Genomic DNA, 19,133 nt, shown 5'->3' on the forward strand with positions numbered 1-19,133 from the left:
AGCCGGGCGAGGTGGTTCATGCCTGTAATCCCAGCACTTCGGAAGGCTGAGGTGGGTGGATCACCTGAGGTCGGGAGTTCGAGACCAGCCTGGCCAACACAGTGAAACCTTGTCTCTATTAAAAATACAAAAAATAAGTGGGGCATGGTGGCAAGCCCTGTAATCCAAGCTATGAGGAAGACTGAGGGAGGAGATGAGCCGAGATTGCGCCATTGCACTCCAGCCTGGCAATAGGAGTGAAACTCTGTCTCAAAAAAAAAAACAAAAAAAACAACTATCACCAATCTAATGTGTATGAATGGTCTCTCATTGTGGTTTTGATTTGCGTCTGTCTGATAACTAATGATGTTACGCATCTTTTCCTGGGTTTATTGTCCATTTTTGTATATCTTCTTTGCAGAAACATCTGTTCAGATCTTTAGCCTGTTACTCAGTTGAATTGTCTGTTTACTATTGAATTGTTACAGGGGTTGATTTGGATGCATTCTCTTTTTTTCTTCTTCTTTTTTTTTCTTTTTTAGACAGAGTCTCATTCTGTTGCCCAGGCTAGAATGCAGGGATACAATGTCAGCTCACTGCAACCTCCACCTCCCAGGTTCAAGCAATTCTCCAGCTTCAGCCTCCCGAGTAGCTGGTATATTACAGGTGTGCATCATTACACTTGGCTCATTTTTGTATTTTTAGTAGAGATGGGATTTCACCATGTTGGCCAGGCTGATCTCCAACTCCTGACCTTAGGTGATCCACAATTTTACACAGCGCCCAGCCTGGATACATTCTTAACACAATTCCCTTATTAGATATGATTTGCAAATATTTTCTCTCCTGTGGGTTGCTTTTTTCATTTTCTTGATGATATCCTTTGAAACACACACACTTTTAATTTTGGGTTAGGCCAGTTTATTATTTTGTCACTTGTAGTTTTGGTTTCTCATCTGATAAGGCTTTGCATAACGGAAGATCATGAAGATTTATCCTTATTTTTTCTTCTAAAAGTTGTATAGTTTTAGCTCTTATGTTAGGTCTGTGATCCATTTGGTATTAATTTTTGTTAAAACTTATAATTTTATGCCAGGCGCGGTGGCTCATGCCTGTAATCCCAGCACTTTGGGAGGCTAAAGTGGACAGATGAGGTCAGGAGTTCAAGACCAGCCTGGCCAACATGGCAAAACCCTGTCTCTACTAAAAACAAAAATACAAAAATTAGCCAGGTGCACAGTGGCACATGCCTGTAATCCCAGTTACTTGGAAGGCTGAGGAAGGAGGTTCAAGTTCAATCACTTGAACCCAGGAGGTGTAGGTTGCAGTGAGCTGAGATCATGCCCCTCCAACCTGGCTGACAGAGTGAGACTCTGTCTCACAAAAAAAACAAAACAAAAACTTAAAATTGTATTTGGGTTTTATTTCTTTGCATGTCAATTTCTCATTGTTCTAGCACCATTTATGAAAAAGGTGGGAAACAATTTTTGGCAAATAATAAAATCTCTGATAAGGGATTTGCATTGAGGAGGAAAAAAAACCCTCTTACAACTTGAAAGTAAAAATTGCCCTTTGGGAGGCTGAGGCGAGTGGATCACCTGAGGTCAGGAGTTTAAGACCAGCCTGGCCAACATGGTAAAATCCTGCCTCTACTAAATACAAAAAATTAGCCAGGTATAGTGGTGCATGCCTGTAATCTCAGCTACTTAGGAGGCTGAGGCGGGAGATTCTCTTGAACCCAGGAAGCAGAGGTTGCAATGAACCGAGATTGCACCATTGCACTCCAGCCTGGGAGAGAGTGAGACTCTGTCTTAAAAAAAAAAAAAAAAGTAAAAATTATTGTGTAATTTAGAGGTAGAACAGGAAAGGCTAGGCGCGGTGGCTCATGCCTGTAATCCAAACACTTGGGGAGGCCAAGGTGGGAGGATTGCTTGAACCCAGGAGTTTGAGACCGGCCTGTGCAACATAGACCCTGTCTCTACTAAATTAGCTGGGTAGGGTGGCACATGCTTATAGCTTCAGCTACCCAAGAGGCTGAGATGGGAGAATCACCTGAGTCTGAGAGATGACATGGTGAGCCACGATCATGCCACTGTACTCTAGCCTGGGAAAGGAAAAGTCATTGTAAATTAGAAAAAAAAAAAAAAACTTTTTTTTTTTTTTTTTGAGACGGAGTTTAGCTCTGGTTGCCCAGGCTGGAGTATAATGGCATGATCTCACTGCAACCTCTGTCTCCTGGGTTCAAGCAATTCTCCTGCCTCAGCCTCCCAAGTAGCTGGGATTACAGGCACCCACTACTATGCCCAGCAGTTTTGTATTTTTAGTTGAGACAGGGTTTCACCATGTTGGCCAGGCTGGTTTCAAACTCCTGACCTCAGGTGATCTGCCCGTCTCAGCCTCCCAAAGTGTTGGGATTACAGCTGTAAGCCATTGCGCCCTGCCACTTTTTTTTTTTTTTTTTTTTTTAAGTATTTTGGAGCAATGTATTTCTTTCAACTGTGTGGGTTTCAATTAGCCAAAATGCAAACAAAACCAAACCAGCAAAATAATAACCAGTAAGTCTTTATCATGAGATATTTATTCAACATAAAGTTATGCCACTTCTTATAAGCTCAATTATTAGTAAAAACTTGTTACATCTACAAATTACAAGTGGCTGAAGGTTAACATAGTGAAATCAGCCACAAATGTTAAAAATCAGGGAAAAGTTTATTTAGTCAACAGTCATTCAATAAACAAACATTTAATGAGCACTTGCTGTGGGCAAGGTTGCTCATAGTTGAAGCCAAGAAAATAAAATAGATCTCTTATTTTCCTTTTAAATGAACCAGTATTTATAAACATGCCAATACATTGCCTGAGAAAACAATTAATATTGCTATTATCATGACCTAAAGGCTGAGATGTGGAAACTTGAGTCACTGGAAACCAGCACTTGTTATTGTTAATATGTCTTTTTTTAATATTAGTAGTAGATGGTAAATATTATTGGAAAAGTACAGATACAGAATTCCAGGCACAATTACATTGAATAAGGCTGAGGTATAGTTAAGCATTAGGAAAGAAGCAGAACATCTAAATGTTGCTGCTTGTCTTTCAGATTCGCCTGTAAAATTATACAAGTGAATCTGCTTTTACCCGAGGGAGTGAATTTGTGGTTTTGTTTTGGGTTTTTTGAGACAGAATCTTGCTCTGTCACCCAGGCTGGAGTGCAGTGGCTAGATCTCAGCTCACTGCAACCTCCGCCTCCTGGGTTCAAGTGATTCTCCTGCCTCAGCCTCTCCAGTAGCTGTGATTACAGGCACCCATTTTTTTGTTTGTTATTTTTGGTAGAGACAAAGTTTCACCATGTTGGCCAGGTTGGTCTCGAACTCCTGACCTCAGGTGATCCACCTGCCTCAGCCTCCTAAAGTGCTGGGATTACAGGTGTGAGCCACTGCGCTCACACCTGTAATTGGGTTTTGATCGGTGTTGCTTTCTTCTTTTTAAGTGGTTGAAGCAATGCATAGCAAACCTTTCTACTCCTTGCAGGTGTTCTAGTTTAAGCTGAAGTGATTTGATACTCTGTTTTGTCCTTCTCTACCAGAAACTTGAGGATGCTGGGGTTACTCTTCTTCCTCTTCTAAGCCAGTTAGTGGAATCTTCCTCATGTTCTTTGCCTATATTTTTGTCCCCTTAGGGGTGGGGTTCAGTTTACCACTGGAAGATGTTGGAATTTTCCAACCCAGCAGACCCCTGGTCAAACGTTAAATATAACCTCTTGCCCCTCTGTGTATCTTCTTGGTCAGGAAAGTATCTTCTCACTACGGAATTAACCTTCCTGCCTAGAACTTCCCAGAGTAAGAGTGGATTTATTGAGGTATTGGGTAACTTCGGAGGATGTGGATTTCTGGCAGCCCTGATTTATAACTTTTCATTTTGCAAGGCTTGAAACAACCCATTCAGAGCCTGAAGTCCATGGCCCATCTGCTAGAAGCTGATAACTTTTGTTATTGGACTTTGGATGGGTAGGCAGTTTGCTTATTGTTATCCTTCCTTGGTAGAGTGCACTTAGACATCACAATTTCATATCAGCTCCCCTCCCCCATTCTTGCTTAACTTCAGTGGTGGTTCTTGGTTTTTACATTTGTGTATGTGTTACTAAGGGTGAAACTAAGGTAATTTTATTTTATTTTTTTGAGATGGAGTCTCACTCTGTTGCCCAGGCTGGAGTGGAGTGGAGTGGTGCGAACTTGGCTCGCTGCAACCTCCGCTTCCCAGGTTGAAGCCATTCTCCAGCCTCAGCCTCCCTAGTAGCTGGGTTTACAGGTGCCCGCCATCACGCCAAGCTAATTTTTGTATTTTTAGTAGAGATGGGGTTTCACCATGTTGGTCAGGCTGGTCTTGAACTCCTGAACTCAAGTGATCCACCTGCCTTGGCCTCCCAAAGTGCTGGTATTACAGGCATGAGCCTCCGTGCCTGGAGGCTGAAATTGAGATAATTTTAACTGAGATACCACACAAGTAAAATACACTTCATGTTACTGACGTGCGGTTGGTTATTGGTTTTTTGTTTTTGTTTTTGAGATGGAGTCTCCCCCTGTTGCAGAGGCCTGGAATGTAGTGATGCCATCACAGCCCAGTGTAGCCCTGACCTCCCCAGATTCAGGTGATCCTTCCACCTCAGTGTTTGTATTTTTGGTAGAGATGGATTTTGCCATGTTACCCATGCTAATCTTGAACTCCTGAGCTAAAGCAATCGGCCCATCTCAGCCTCCCAAAGTGCTAGGATTACAGATGTAAGCCCCCACACGTGGCCTTAGTTTGGTTTTACCAATGATTTAGAAAATCTATTAAGAGACTGCAGCCGTCTGTAGACTCTTAATCAGGTAATCCCGGCACTTTGGGAGGTCCAGGTGGGCAGATCACCTGAGGTCAGGAGTTCAAGACCAGCCTGGCCAGCATGGTCAAACCCCTCTCTACTAAAAATACAAAAATTAGCCAGGTGTGGTGACACGTGCCTGTAGTACCAGCTACTCAGGAAGCTGAGGCAGGAGAATGGCTGGAACCCAGGAGGCGGAAGTTACAGTGAGCCAAGGTTGCGCCACTGCACTCCAGCCTGGGCAACAGAGCAAGACTCCATCTCAAAAAATCAAAGAGACTGCTTACACTATCTAGAACAGAATGTTTGAACATATTTTCCACCTTTGGGTGGGCTCATATCCAATAAGAATTAGATTAAATGTTATATCTAAGCTTTGAAAGTTGTACTATCCATCTTATTCTGGGTAGAATACTTGGTTAGCCCAAGTTTATTATTGAGAGCCAAGAAGATGATCAATGCAAAGGGGTTTGTCTTGTTATAGTAGATTATTGTTTTGTTGACAGTTTGGTTACGATGACTTCTTAATGTTTTAAGTGGCCATGATCCTTACCTTTCTTTGGCAGGATGCCATAACGAAATACTGCGTGGCTGAAATGACAGACGTTTATTTTCTTTCAGTTCTGGAGACTGGAAAGTCTAAGACGAAAGTACCAGCATGGTCGGTTTCTGGCGAGGGCTCTCTTCCTGGGTTGTAGATGGCTGCCTTCTCACTATGTCTTCACATGGCAGTTGAGAAGTGAGCAAGCAAGCTGTCTGGCCTCTCCTCTTATGCAGGCACTAATCCAATCATAGGGTCCCTTCCCTGACCTCATCAAAACCTAATTACCTCCCAAAGGTCTCATCTCCAAATACCTTCACATTGGGGGATTAGGGCTCCAACATGCGTATTTTGAGAGGGGACACAATTCATAGTATTAGTCATAAATGACATAAAGGCTCTGGTCCATACACCTATCAGGGTTATTGTGCCTTTCTTTCAAGAGACCCACTAAAAGCTACAGGTAGTGGATTACCAGGCCAAATTCATCAATCCATCCATTTCCCATGAAGTAGAGGACACTGGGAAATACAATATTTTCTCTTTTTTTGAGATGGAGTCTCGCTCTGTCACCCAGGCTGGAATGCAGTGGCGCAATTTCAGCTCATTGCAACCTCCGCCTCCCGGGTTCAAGCAATTCACTGCCTCAGCCTCCCGAGTGGCTGGGACTATAGGCGCCCACCACCATGCCTGTCTAATTTTTGGAAATACAGTATTTTCTGTTTAATGTTTTATGCCTTAAGAAGAAAGTCTTGCTGTTTTAGTTGGATTTTATTATCCCCACTCCCACTCTCACTCCCAATTAAATGAAGGCATAAGGAAAGGATCAGGTAAACAGAATTGAATAGCATCTTTATCCATGTTGGAGATTTTATGTATATTTATTATTTTTTTTTTATTTTGAGACAGAGTTTTGCTCTGTCACCAGGCTGGAGTGCAGTGGCGTGATCTCGGCTCACTGCAAACTCTGCCTCTTGGGTTCAAGCGATTCTCCTGCCTCAGACTCCCAAGGAGCTGGGATTACCAGATGGGTGCCACCATGCCCAGCTACTTCTTTTTTTTTTTTTTTGAGATGGAGTTTCGCTCTTGTTACCTGGGCTGGAGTGCAATGGCACGATCTCGGCTCACCGCAACCTCCACCTCCTGGGTTCAGGCAATTCTCCTGCCTCAGCCTCCTGAGTAGCTGGGATTACAGGCACGTGCCACCATGCCCAGCTAATTTTTTGTATTTTTAGTAGAGATAGGGTTTCACCATGCTGACCAGAATGGTCTCGATCTCTTGACCTCGTGATCCACCCGCCTCGGCCTCCCAAAGTGCTGGGATTACAGGCGTGAGCCACCGTGTCCGGCCCCCAGCTACTTTTTAATAGTTTTAGTAGAGATAGGGTTTCACCGTGTTGGCCAGAATGGTCTCAATCTCTTGATCCGCCAACCTTGGCCTCCCAGAGTGCTGGGATTACAGGCATGAGGCACTGCACTGGACTGATTTTATGTATATTTAAAATGCAAATGCACAAAGATAGTCTATATTTCCCTCCATTTCCTTTTATTTTGGTTTGATCCTTTTTTCGTTTGAAATGTAGGCAAGGCCTACAGTAGTCCAGTGAGCAACCAGGCCACCTGGATTCATGCTTTCCCCAATACAGAACTGGTAGCTTTTTGTTTGTTTTGAGACAGAATCTTGCTCTGTTACCCAGGCCGTAGTGCAGTGATCTCAGCTCATTGCAGCCTCTGCCTCCTGGGTTCAGCAATTCTCCCACCTTAGCCTCCTGAGTAGCTGGGATTACAGGTGTGTACCTCCCCTGCCCCACCCCCACTGAGTGCAGCTCTGGGCTCCTCTAAGGCAGCGCCACTGTTCAGCCAGCATCATGATTATCTACCTGGACCTCATCTGCCATGATGAGGTGTGTTCATGAGATCCCGGAAATCTCATACTGGCTGTGCTTGGAAGTGGAGGGGAAGACGGTCAGTGGGATGACACTGATGACTGGCTCATTGGTGGAAATGCCTCTGCCACAGGCCCTGACGACGAGGTGTGGAAAGCACAGTAATGGCTGTGGTGTTGATATGGTCACAAACCCTCATTTGCAGGAAACGAACTTCACCAGAGAAGCCTACAAGAAATACGTCAGAGGTTATATTAAATCAATCAAAGGCAAACTTGAAGAACAGAGACCAGAAAGAGTAAAACCTTTTATGAACAAATCAGGCACATCCTTAGTAATTTCAGAAACGGTTCTGGCCCAGTAGGGTGGCTCACATCTATAATCCCACCACTTTGGGAGGCTGAGGTGGGCGGATCACTTGAGCTCAGGAGTTTGAGACCAGCCTTGGCGACATGGTGAGACCCTATCCCTGCCAAAAATACAAAAAAATTAACTGGCTGTGGTGGTGCACACCTGTAATCCCAGCTACTCGGGAGGCTGAGGTGGGAGAATTGCTGAACCCAGGAGGCAGAAGCTGCAAATGAGCCGAGATCACTGCACTACAGCCTGGGTAACAGAGGAAGACTCTGTCTCAAAACAAAAAGCTGCCAGTTCTATATTGGGGGAAGCATGAATCCAGGTGGCGTGGTTGCTCTACTGGACTACTGTGAGGATGGGATGACTCAATATGTGATTTTCTTTGAAGATGGTTTAGAAATGGGAAAATGTTAACAGATTTGGCAATTACTTTGATCTATCACCTGTCATCGTAACTGGCTGCCACTTGTCATCTACACAACAATAGGACTTAAGAAAAATGGGGCCAGGCGTAGTGGCTCACGCCTGTAATCCAAGCACTTTGGAGGCCCAGGTGGGCAGATCACCTGAGGTCAGGAGTTCAAGACCAGCCTGACCAACATGGTGAAACCCTGTCTTAAAAAAGAAAAAAAAAGAAAAATGGGACTGATGTCATCTTGAGTTCTTCATTTATTTTGACCATGTTTTATTTGGAGTGGAGACATTGTTTTTTAGAAAAACATATGTAGCTTGTCTGAATATAAAATACATTTAAACTCAAATCTAGCAAAAGTCAGGAGTGGGGATCATAAGGGCATTAATTTGGGGAGGAAGGACATGTGGTTAAGATGCTTTTTGAGGCCGGGCGTGGTGGCTCATGCCTATAATCCCAGCACTTTGGGAGTCCAAGGTGGGTGGATCACAAGGTCAAGAGATCGAGACCATCCTGGCCAACATGATGAAACCCTGTCTCTACTAAAAATACAAAAATTAGCCGCGTGTGGTTGGGGGGCACCTGTAGTCCCAGCTACTCAGGAGGCTGAGGCAGGAGAATTGCTTGAACCCGGGTGGCAAAGGTTGCAGTGAGCTGAGATTGCACCACTGTGCTCCAGCCTGGGAACAAAGCAAGACTCCGTCTAAAAAAAAAAAAAAAAAAAAATGCTTTTCAATAGCAGTTTGAGTTTTCTATGCTGATTAAAAAAAGAGAAGAACATTTTCTTTTACCCTGTATAGTAGAATATAAGCCTCATACATAAGTAAGAGCTACAAAAAAGGTTTTTGGCCAACATAAATATACACAAACTATTTAGTATACTAATAGGATACAATTTAGATTACTAATAATACAGTGATATACATGAAATAGTCATGTATAGCTCTAATATTTCATTCACATACATAATTAAAATCACATTTAAAATTTAAATGACATTAATTTTGAATATTCCTTTTCCCACTCATACCGTTTATGAAGCAAATTTATTCAAATACTCAGAGCCACATTTTAAGTCAGCTGATTCAGTTTTCAGAGTGTATCACCCTCCATCTTTATTATTTGAAAGGCTGTAATATTTATATTTATGTATGGTGCTGCCACTGGACGTTTTATCCAAGGCCACAAGTATTCATATAACCCTGGCACAGTTCCTCCATCCCTGCATCGTATAATTGAAAATAGCTTATGTTTATCGATGCGTTTACTATGTGCCAAATACTGTCATAGGTGTCTTATGTGTATTAACTCATTTACTCAGAGAAATCTGTGAGATTGATGCCTTATCTCACTTCACTCAGGGAACTAAGCTTCAGAAAGGTCAAATAACTTACTCAAAGTCACCTAGCTCATGAAAGGCAGAGCCAAGATTCAAACCCAGCTGTGGAGCTCCAGAGTTCCTGCCTTTTTTTTTTTTCTTTGAGACTGTGGCATCCAGGCTAGAGTGCAGTGGTGCAATCTTGGCTCACTGCAACCTCTGCCTCCCGGGTTCTCATGACTCAGCCTCACGAGCAGCTGGAATTGCAAGTCCCTACCACCATGACTGGCTAATTTTTTTTTTTTGAGGTGGAGTCTCACTCTGTCACCCAGGCTGGTGTGCGGTGGTCCAGTCTCGGCTCACTGCAACCTCCGCCTCCTGGGTTCAAGAGATTCTCCTGCCTCAGCCTCCCAAGTAGCTGGGATTATAGGCACCTGGCATTACGCCCAGCTAATTTTTTGTGTTTTTAGTAGAGACAGGGTTTCACCATGTTGCCCAGGCTTGTCAAACTCCTGACCTCATGATTCGCCTGCCGCAGCCTCCCAAATTGCTGGGATTACAGGCTTGAGCCACCATGCCTGGGCTTTTTTTTTTTTTTTTTTTTTTTTAATTTTTTAGTAGAGATTGAGTTTCATCATGTTGGCCAGGCTGGTCTCAAACTCCTCATCTCAAGCTATCTACCCACCTCAGGCTTCCAAAGTGCTGGGATTACAGGCATGAGCCACCGTGCCTGGCCAGCTCCCACTTTTAACCACCCTGTTACTCTGCTATGAGAAAATATAGCACTTAAGATGGTGAGATTATTCCCCTAGGAATAATTGTTAAACTTTAAATTGGTTTCCCCCTTGATGTTAAACCAGTTGTGTCTAAGCATCTAAAATTCCCATTGGTTTAAGTATTAGACAGTTGTGTATTCTCCAAATAGTAATTTTTCATCCAAAACAACATAACTGAAGGAGGTACATAATAGAATCTGTACAGACTCAACTATATAGCAACTTCCTCTTTTATAAGGTGTTAGAGAAAATATAACCTTATATTTTGACATATATGGTATGTAAGCCAAATCTACTGGTGACGATTTGATGGTATAGTTGTACTAGTTCTGAAACAACTACTGGTCACTCGGCACGGTACTTGGCTGTTTCCATATTACCTAGTTTTATTCTCTCTGAAACTCTTTAAGTGAAGTAGCATTGCTCTAGTTTTGTAGATGAGTCTGTTGAGGCTCAGACAATATAAGAAACTTGTCCAGGACAGTATAGAGCCTAGGGCAGTAGAGTTGACATTCAACCTTTGTGCAGCCACCACTAAAGTTTCTGCTCTGTGGATGCCACCACGTGGCCTCACTGGGCATACAGCAACTGGGTTCAGAAGCCCCAGACTTACTGCACGTGGCCACCGCGTCGCCCTGTCAGCTGGCTCCCACAGTTCTTCCAGCTTCCTTTCACTTCTCTGCTTTCTTGCTGAGTCTGGCAGGACTTCTGGCTGCAAACAACAGAAATTCCTATAGCTAGTTTAAGCAGAAAGGGATATATTAAAAGTTGTTGGTTAGGTGGTTCATAGAAGTTCTGGGAAGAACCAAGAATCAGGCTTGGATGTGATGGAGCCAGGAAAAGAGCCAAACCACACCGTGGGTCTGTTCTAGCAGAGAAATCACGCTGCCTCTGCTGGCTGCTGAGTCCCCAAGAGCTGAGGGAGTGAATGCCAGGACTGCACTTCTCTTCTGCCATGCTCCGCAGAAGGCCTGGAATCACGATGGATGACCCTTGCCGCCTCTGTCACTCACGCTGTGTCCAGGTGCGCTGGGATGCTTTTTTTTCAGCTCACTACAACCTCTGCCTCCCAGGTCCTAGTTCAAGCAGTTCTCCTGTCTCAGCCTCCCTATTACCTGGGATTACAGGCTAATTTTTGTATTTTTTGTAGAGATGGGGTTTCACCATGTTGGCCAGGCTCATCTTGAACTCCTGACCTCATGATCCTCCAGCCTCAGTCTCCCAAAGCTCTGGGACTACAGGCATGAACCACCACACCCAGCCACTCTGGGATGCTTCTGATTGGTAGAAATAAGCTCACATGCCTACATTCTGGCTGCGACGGAATATGGTGGTTTCACATTTTCTGCTAAATAAGGATTGAATGAATCAATCTACAGTGTCTACCACTTAATCCATCCCCATCCCAGCCCCAGCCCCAGCCCCAACCTCGGCTCTTCCACACAAAGACCAGTGTCTTAGTCCATTTGGACTACTATAACAAATACCATAAATGAGATGGCTTGTTAGTAACAGAAATTTATTTCCCACAGTCTGCTGGCTGGGAAGTCCAAGATCCTGGCGTTAGCTGATTCAGTGTCTGGTGAGGGTCTGCTTTATGGTTCATAGATGGTGCCTTCTTGCTGGGTCTTTATATGTGGAAGAGGCCAGGTAGCTCTCTAGGGTCTCTTTCATAAGGACACTAATTCCATTCATGAGCCCTCTTCCTTCATGACCATATCACCTCCCAAAGGCTCCACCTCCTAAATCATACCTTGGAGGCTGCGGTGGGCCTCCCAAAATTTGTATACTAAAATCCTAACCCCTAAGGGGGCTCCTCCAATCTTGGAGGAACACAGAGATTCAGACCTTAGTAGATAGGTGGGTACACCATTTGTGCCTTTATTCTCTGGTGCTTTGGTGAATACAGACCGAATTGCAGATTGACCTTTCTGTGTTCACCTAAGTGTAACCAAACCCCACAATTCACGCACTAGAGGAGGTTCGCCTTGTTCTGTTTCTCCTCCTCTAGCCGTGGGGCTAACAGTGGGGCTAACATGAGGGTCCAATGTGAAAAACTGCTCAACCACTCAAAGGAAACCCACTCCATGGAGGTGTCTCTCTAGCATGATGCTACTTTCTGAAGTTAGGTTTGTTTTTTTGTTTTTTTTTAGTGGAGAAAGTCTTCTGAAGTCCAGTATCCTATTTGGAGTTCATAGGGTGAGGAACATAACCTTCTATTCCCATGTTTCTCTCTGAAGTTTGGGCTTTCATTTGCTGGGTCCCACATGCTGAGTGCAAGGATAACAAATGTACCCAGTGAACAAAAGTTTAGCATTTTTTTAATATGAAAAACATGACATCCTTCTTTTAGGGTAAAGGTTTTCAGTTGCTTTTGAGAAAAGCATCAGAAGCAAGCTCAAGATCTGAAAATAAAGGAGACTTAAAGAAAATATGTTGATTAGAAGAGTAGTATCAGGCTGGATGTGGTGGCTCATGTCTGTAATCCCAGTGCTTTGGAAGGCTGAGGCGGGTGGATTCCTATGAGGTCAGGAGTTCAAGACCAGCCAACATGGCAAAGCCCTGGACGTGATGGTGCATGCCTGTAGTCCCAGCCGCTCAGGAGGCTAAGGCACAACAATTGCTTGAACCTGGGAGGTAGAGGTTGCAATGAGCTGAGATCACACCACTGCACTCTAGCCTGGAAGACAGGGCAAAACTTCTCTCAAAAAAAACAACAACAACAACAACAAGAAACACAAGCTAAGATTTAGCCCACATTCTACATTACTCACTGAGGACTTCAGGCAAATTGAATTCATATCTCTGCTTAGTTATCTAGTTGGTACAATTGGAAAAAAAAAAAAATACAAAGGCTAAGACCCTAAGAGTTACTGTAAGAAATGTGCAGACTCTGGATGCAGTGTCTGGTTCATACTACTATAATGTTAATTTCTGGACATTTTAGAAACTGTGATCCTACTGGGTGGGGTCATTCCCTATGGCTTGTGCTGCCAGTGTGGGTTTCTGTCTTCTTAGCACATGGGTGGTTTACACCATCAGGTGAATAAGCAGGTCAGAGTTGAAGGGGGAAAAAACCCCATCTGCTTGTTTAACACCACTGTTTACTATGGTAGTAAGGTTTGGCGCTTATGCAATATTAGAAATAGAGTCATGAAGGATTTTAGTTTGCATTTTCTGGTTATCTTGAAGTCTTGATTTTGCCAGAGGCTTGGAATATATGTATTAATTTTCCTTCAAGGTTCATTTAGCAGCAGCAAGGGGAGGAACATTTGCATTTTAATTGGATCCTTCTCCAACCTTGCCCCTACCCCCAGCACACTCTCTCTACTGCTAAGAGCTAGAGCCAGATGTCACTCCCTGCCTCTGGGTGACAGGAATGTCAGTGTCTGTAACTCTTCAGTGGCTACCAACCCAACCACAGTGTGCCCCCATAAACTTCTCCAGTGCCATGCGATCCCAGCATTAAACAGCGAATGAAATTCTCCACTCGAGTGGCACATGCCGACATGGCTCCAAAACATAAAAACTTGGAGGTTTTTTCAAAATTAAAGTGACTAGGTTAAGAAAGTGCATTGTCATTCCAGTAAGTCAGTACTCAAGATTCTGATCTGGGTGCGGTGGCTCACGCCTGTAATCCCAATACTTTGGGAGACTGAGGCGGGTGGATCACGAGGTCAGGAGTTCAAGACCAGCCTGACCAAGATGGTTAAACCCCTGTCTCTACTTAAAAATACAAAAATTAGCCAGGCGTGGTGGTGGGCGCCTTAATCCCAGCCACTTGGGGGGCTGAGGCAGAGAATTGCTTGAACCTGGGAGGCGGAGGTTCCAGTAAGCCAAGATCGCGCCACTGCACTCCAGCCTGGGTGACAGAGCGAGACTCCGTCTCAAAAAAAAATTCTGATCTTAATACAGGGATCTCATTTTGAAAAGGAAAACTTTAGGAGTAGATGAAACAAGTCTCAGAGGACAACTTTGAAACTTTCAGAGGACAAATGTCAATGTGAGAAAGGGTGCCCCAATGAAATCTGGTGCCAGTGCTAATGTCATGTTCTTAGATGACGAAACAGAGACAATGAATCAATAACAAAGGTGGTTTATGTTCCGGGGGTGGTCTTTTGAAATTGAGTCTATGCTGTGTACCAGACCACTTCTTAACACAGAATTGACATAGAAAGCTGGTGAAGCAAACCTAAATTTAGGCTTAGCAGCCTCAGTAATTCTGACATGTGCTCATACAGGAATGGAGGTAGCATGAAATATTTACAGTGAGCCTGGCGGGGATTAGTGTACACAGAGGTTAAGTTCAGCAAAATGTAGGGGGTGGGGAAAGCTGTAAGTGGTGAAAATGTACCTAGTTGTCCCTGTGAGAGAAGCAAAGTTTTAGAGTTGAATTCCTCTTTCTTTCAGAAGCTGTAGGGGGTCTTCATTGCATACCTTTACTTTCTTTTCTTTTTTCTTTTTTTTTGAGACAGAGTTTCACTCTTGTTGCCCAGGCTAGAGTGCAATGGCATGATCTTGGCTCACCACAACCTCCTCCTCCTGGGCTCAAGCAATTCTCCTGCCTCAGCCTCCCCAGTAGCTGGGATTACAGCCATGCACCACCAAGCCCGGCTAATTTTGTAGTTTTAGTAGAGATGGGGTTTCTCCATGTTGATGAGGCTGGTCTTGAACTCCTGACCTCAGGTGATCCACCCACCTCGGCCTCCCAAACTGCTGGGATTATAGGCATAAGCCATTGCGCCCAGCTGGATACCATTACTTTCTAAACAACAGAGAGTATATTGGGTGCTTCTAGAACTGTGCAGTGCTGCAAAGGAATACTGGACCAGACAGCACCTACCCTCCTAATGCCTACATTCCAATTCGAGAAACATCCCTCACTTGAAACCCCCACGTTATTAGATTGCTGCTGTCACATCCAGGCAAAAAAATGATGAGCCTGTGGCATCTCCACTTGGCCCTTCCTATCAGACTCAGCCTTGTGGCCCCCAGATTCTGCTGACTCCCCAGTTAACCAGTTACGGACCTTCTGTGCTGGGGGGTGTTCCACAGAGACGACAAACCCTGCAGCCAGGGGTCCCCAGTATTCCTTGCTACTTGTCCTCTGAGCTCTTGACCAAAAGAACCATCTTTGTCTTACATGGAGACATTTCAGCCTAGAAGCAGGCAGACTCTCCAGGAAAGCCCTGCTCTGTCCCCAGGAGAAGGGCATTTCTGGGTTTGGCAGAAAACATCCTGAAGGCTGGCAAGTGTACCATTTGCTCTAGGTACAGGCCAGAGAGTTTCAAAGACCCAGGGCCCAGGATGTGAGAGAAGAGAATTTTGATTTGTGTGTGTGTGTTAATTTTTTTTCAAGCGCTTATCCTGTGTAGAGACAAATATTACTCTGTTCGGGTCTGTTTTTGAAAAACAGATGAAAGGTCCAGTAGTATACAGACAGGTTAATATGCACTTGGCCTTTCTATCTGAGCCCAGTCCTGATTTCATTCTGTCCATGGGGAAAACTTCCTTTTTACAGTGCATCTTCAGAGTGGGGCTTTGTTCAGAAATCCTTTATTCAGAGCCTTTTGTTTTTAAGAGATTTATTGGAGATTGGTTTGGCAGGGACTGTGAGTGTCAGATTGTACATGTGCTGGGGGCATGGTGGGAGAGAGAACGTTAGGTAGGGGCCCCATATGTGTTCCTGATGGTTGTAGGTGCTCATAAAGTCTAAAGACCGAATCTGTGGAAGGCAAACAATTGTTTTTGTTTTGTTTTTAATGCTGGAATTTTTCCATCTCGTTTTTTCTCCTGGACATTTTCTAACTGGGTGTGTTTACAATATAAAAAGGCTTCATTATTGTGGAAAGTAGAAAAGTTTCTTTTTAAAGTTTCCTTTCTTGTTAAAGAATAAGCGTGCTAATAACTTTGTTAAGCCCTATCCTATGTAGCTGTTAGACATGCCATGCCTACAGGCACTCCTTGTACTTTAACCAAGATATCTGTGCTGAATGGGCTCACAGGCATGTCCCAGCTCTCCATTGCTTTTACCTACTTAGAAAAGTTTTCAGTTGTTAGCCAATTGGGTTTTAGTTTACATTGTGAGGTCTGGCTCCAGCCAACGGAAATCAGACACAACAGTAAGGACAACCCCAGATGTCTAAGGAATAAATTTGTGTGTTTTCCTTCGTTCGTTGTACTCTTGTGGCAAGATGGCCAGCCAGAGTACCCTTCCTGCAGACCAGGAAGTAAAAATTGCATTGCTGAAAAATCCCCTGTCTCAGTGCTAATTTTTCTTTGTGGCACTGAGCATCTACTTCCAACAGTCATTGGTCTATCCTGAAGTAAGGCATTGGTGGCTGTGTTGGTGGCTTTGGTTACCCTGCCCGGAGCGGGCTTATCTCCCTGGGTGTCATTCAGAGACAGTTGGCCATATCCAAGGGTTGGCTTCACTACTTCAGTTGCGTTTGTGTAGAGCAGGTTCAACCCCTCCTGGGGAGGGTGCCTTTGCATGCCCACAGTCAGGTGTAGAGGCCTGGTTCTACTCCCACTGGGTCCCCGATTGCCCTTGAGCAAGGGTTGAATGACAGTGTCTGTCCATCTTTTTGTTGCTTCATACCTGGGGCGCTGGCTGTGCCAGCCCAGCAAGTGAGGCCAGCTGAGGTGGGCGTGGTGTTCTTGTGCCTGCTGGTACCTTCTGATGTCCCAATTCAGGTGCATCTATTTTTAGATTGGGCTTGCCCTGGCTTGAGTAGCACTTGTGCAAGACTGTGACCTTGCAGGTGTTCAGCTGTTTTCTTCACAGATCCCGGGTGTTCCCTGATTCTAACTCTTTGGAGGCCTTGTGCTCTGCACAAAGCCAATGCAGCACCCACTTGCCTAGCTGTTCCTGGGCAAAGACATTTCATCTAGCTAGAGATAAAATTAGTGTCCAGATGCCTGGGGAAGGGAGGGGCTTACAGACTTGATGGGACAGTTCACTTGAGTGAGTGTGAGCCTCCTACCAGCATCTGTCTCTGTTTAGTGAGAGCCCTCTGCTAACTGTCATCATGACAGGTCAGGTTTGTGTGAAACTATTTATAAACTCCATAAAACCATGTGCAAATGTGGGAAACAGGCTGGCAGGAGTGGAAGGAGGTCAATGAGGGACAGGCACTATCTCTTGTACAAGGGCCGGGACGCAGTGTCTTGCCACACAAGTTGGAGGGAACCAGATAGAGCTGGCAAGGGAGACAGGGTCAGCCAGTTGAAGGGGGTCAGTGGCCATGGTCAGAAGTTTGCAGGAGATCCAGAAAACCCTTGGGAGCCACAAGATTGGGATGATTATTGCATCTGGCACTTGCCTGGTAGAGAATATTGTAAACTTGTAGCCAAGGAGAGTTAAGAAGGAAATAAAAAGTGAGATCTGGATGGGCACAGTGGCTCACGCTTATAATCCCAGCACTTTGGGAGGCCAAGGTGGGAGGATTACTTGAGACCAGCCTGGGCAACATGGCAAAACCCTGTCTCTACAAAAGATACAAAAATCAGCCTGCATGGGTGCCTGCAGTCCCAGCTATGGTGGAGGCTGAGGCAGGAGCATCACTTGAGCCTAGGAGGTTGAGGCTGCAATGAGACATGTTCACACCACTGCACTCCAGCCTGGGTGACAGAGCGAGACTCTTTCTCAAAAATAAACATAAAATAGCCCTTTCCATTGAAGGATGTGGAGAAATAAAAAAATTGTGGAAGGATTTCCCAAGAGCTCAGAGTAGAGGTGCCCATGAGACTTGTATTAGTCTGTTCTTGCACTGCTCTAAAAACATACCTGAAGTTAGGTAATTTATAAAGAAAAGAGGTTTAATTGGCTCACAGCTCTGCAGGCTCTACAGGCTTCTGCTGCTGCTTTTTTTTTTCAAGGTGGAATCTTCCTCTGTCTTGTCCAGGCTGGAGTGCAGTGCCTATCTCAGCTCACTGCAGCCTCCACCTCCCAGGTTCAAGTAATTCTCCTATCTCAGCCTCCTGAGTAGCTGGTACTACAGGTGTGTGCCACCACACCCAGCTAATTTTGTATTTTTAGTAGAGATGGGGGTTTCACCATGTTGGCCAGGCTGGTCTCGAACTCCTGACTTCAGGTGAGGCACTGTGGCCAGCCAGGCTTCTGCTTCTGGGGAGGCCTCAGGAAACTTAGTCATGGCAGAAGGTGAAGGAGAAGCAGGCACATTTTAAATGGCTGGAACAGGAGGCAGAGAGCAAAGGGGGAGGTGCCTCATACTTTTTTTTTTTTTTTTTTGAGATGGAGTTTCGCTCTTGTCCAGGCTGGAGTACAGTGGTGAGATCTTGGCTGACAACCTCCATCTTGGCTCACAACCTCTGCCTCCTGGGTTCAAGCGATTCTCCGGCCTCAGGTGATCCACCTGCCTTGGCCTCCTAAAGTGCTGGGATTACAGGCGTGAGCCACTGTGCCCAGCCACCTCACACTTTTAACCAACTAGATTTCATGAGAACTCACTATCGGAGAACAGCAAGGGGGAGATCCACCCCCATGATGCTATCACCTCCTCCCAGGCTCCTGGGCCAACATTGGGTTTAAAATTTACATGAGATTTGGGCGGGGACAGAAATCCACACTATATCAAGACTGAAAAGAAGTCCTGTAGGGAAAGGAAAGGCATTGAGCTGGGTGAAAGGTCACAGTCATGTTCCATTGGAAATGTCAATTCCTTACATATGACACAGAACCAGCGAGGGTGAACAGAGTTCCTGGGATTGAAAAGTTATGATAGGGAAGGAACCAGCTGGAAATCATTCATGGGCATCATTTTGGGCATTTCAGAATTCTCCCTTGAGGTTTATTACAGCCAGCAAATGGAAAGGGCAGAAAAAGACGCCTGGGGTTCTGGCTGTCTCAGGGATGACCTTCTTTTTAAATAGTATGGCTAATAATGCCAGCCTAAGCTTCTCTTTTGATTTTTAGGGTAGCCTTACAATTATTTTATCTTCCATTAGACTTGGCTCATTCCTAGCCAGGAAATAATTTGG

General features: G+C 44.7%; 1 protein-coding gene and 1 pseudogene across 2 annotated transcripts in view; both read left to right on the forward strand.

Moving 5' to 3' along the window:
* Positions 1-19,133, forward strand: part of PDZD2 (PDZ domain containing 2) — a 398,209-nt gene that overhangs the window by 189,282 nt on the left and 189,794 nt on the right. The gene's annotated exons all lie outside the window — the stretch shown is intronic.
* LOC105722454 (translationally-controlled tumor protein-like) lies at positions 7,250-8,123 on the forward strand (annotated as a pseudogene).

Source organism: Aotus nancymaae, unplaced genomic scaffold (genome assembly GCF_030222135.1).
Source record: "Aotus nancymaae isolate 86718 unplaced genomic scaffold, 86718_ANA_hifiasm-v0.15.2.pri h1tg000014l, whole genome shotgun sequence".
NCBI lineage: Eukaryota > Metazoa > Chordata > Mammalia > Primates > Aotidae > Aotus > Aotus nancymaae.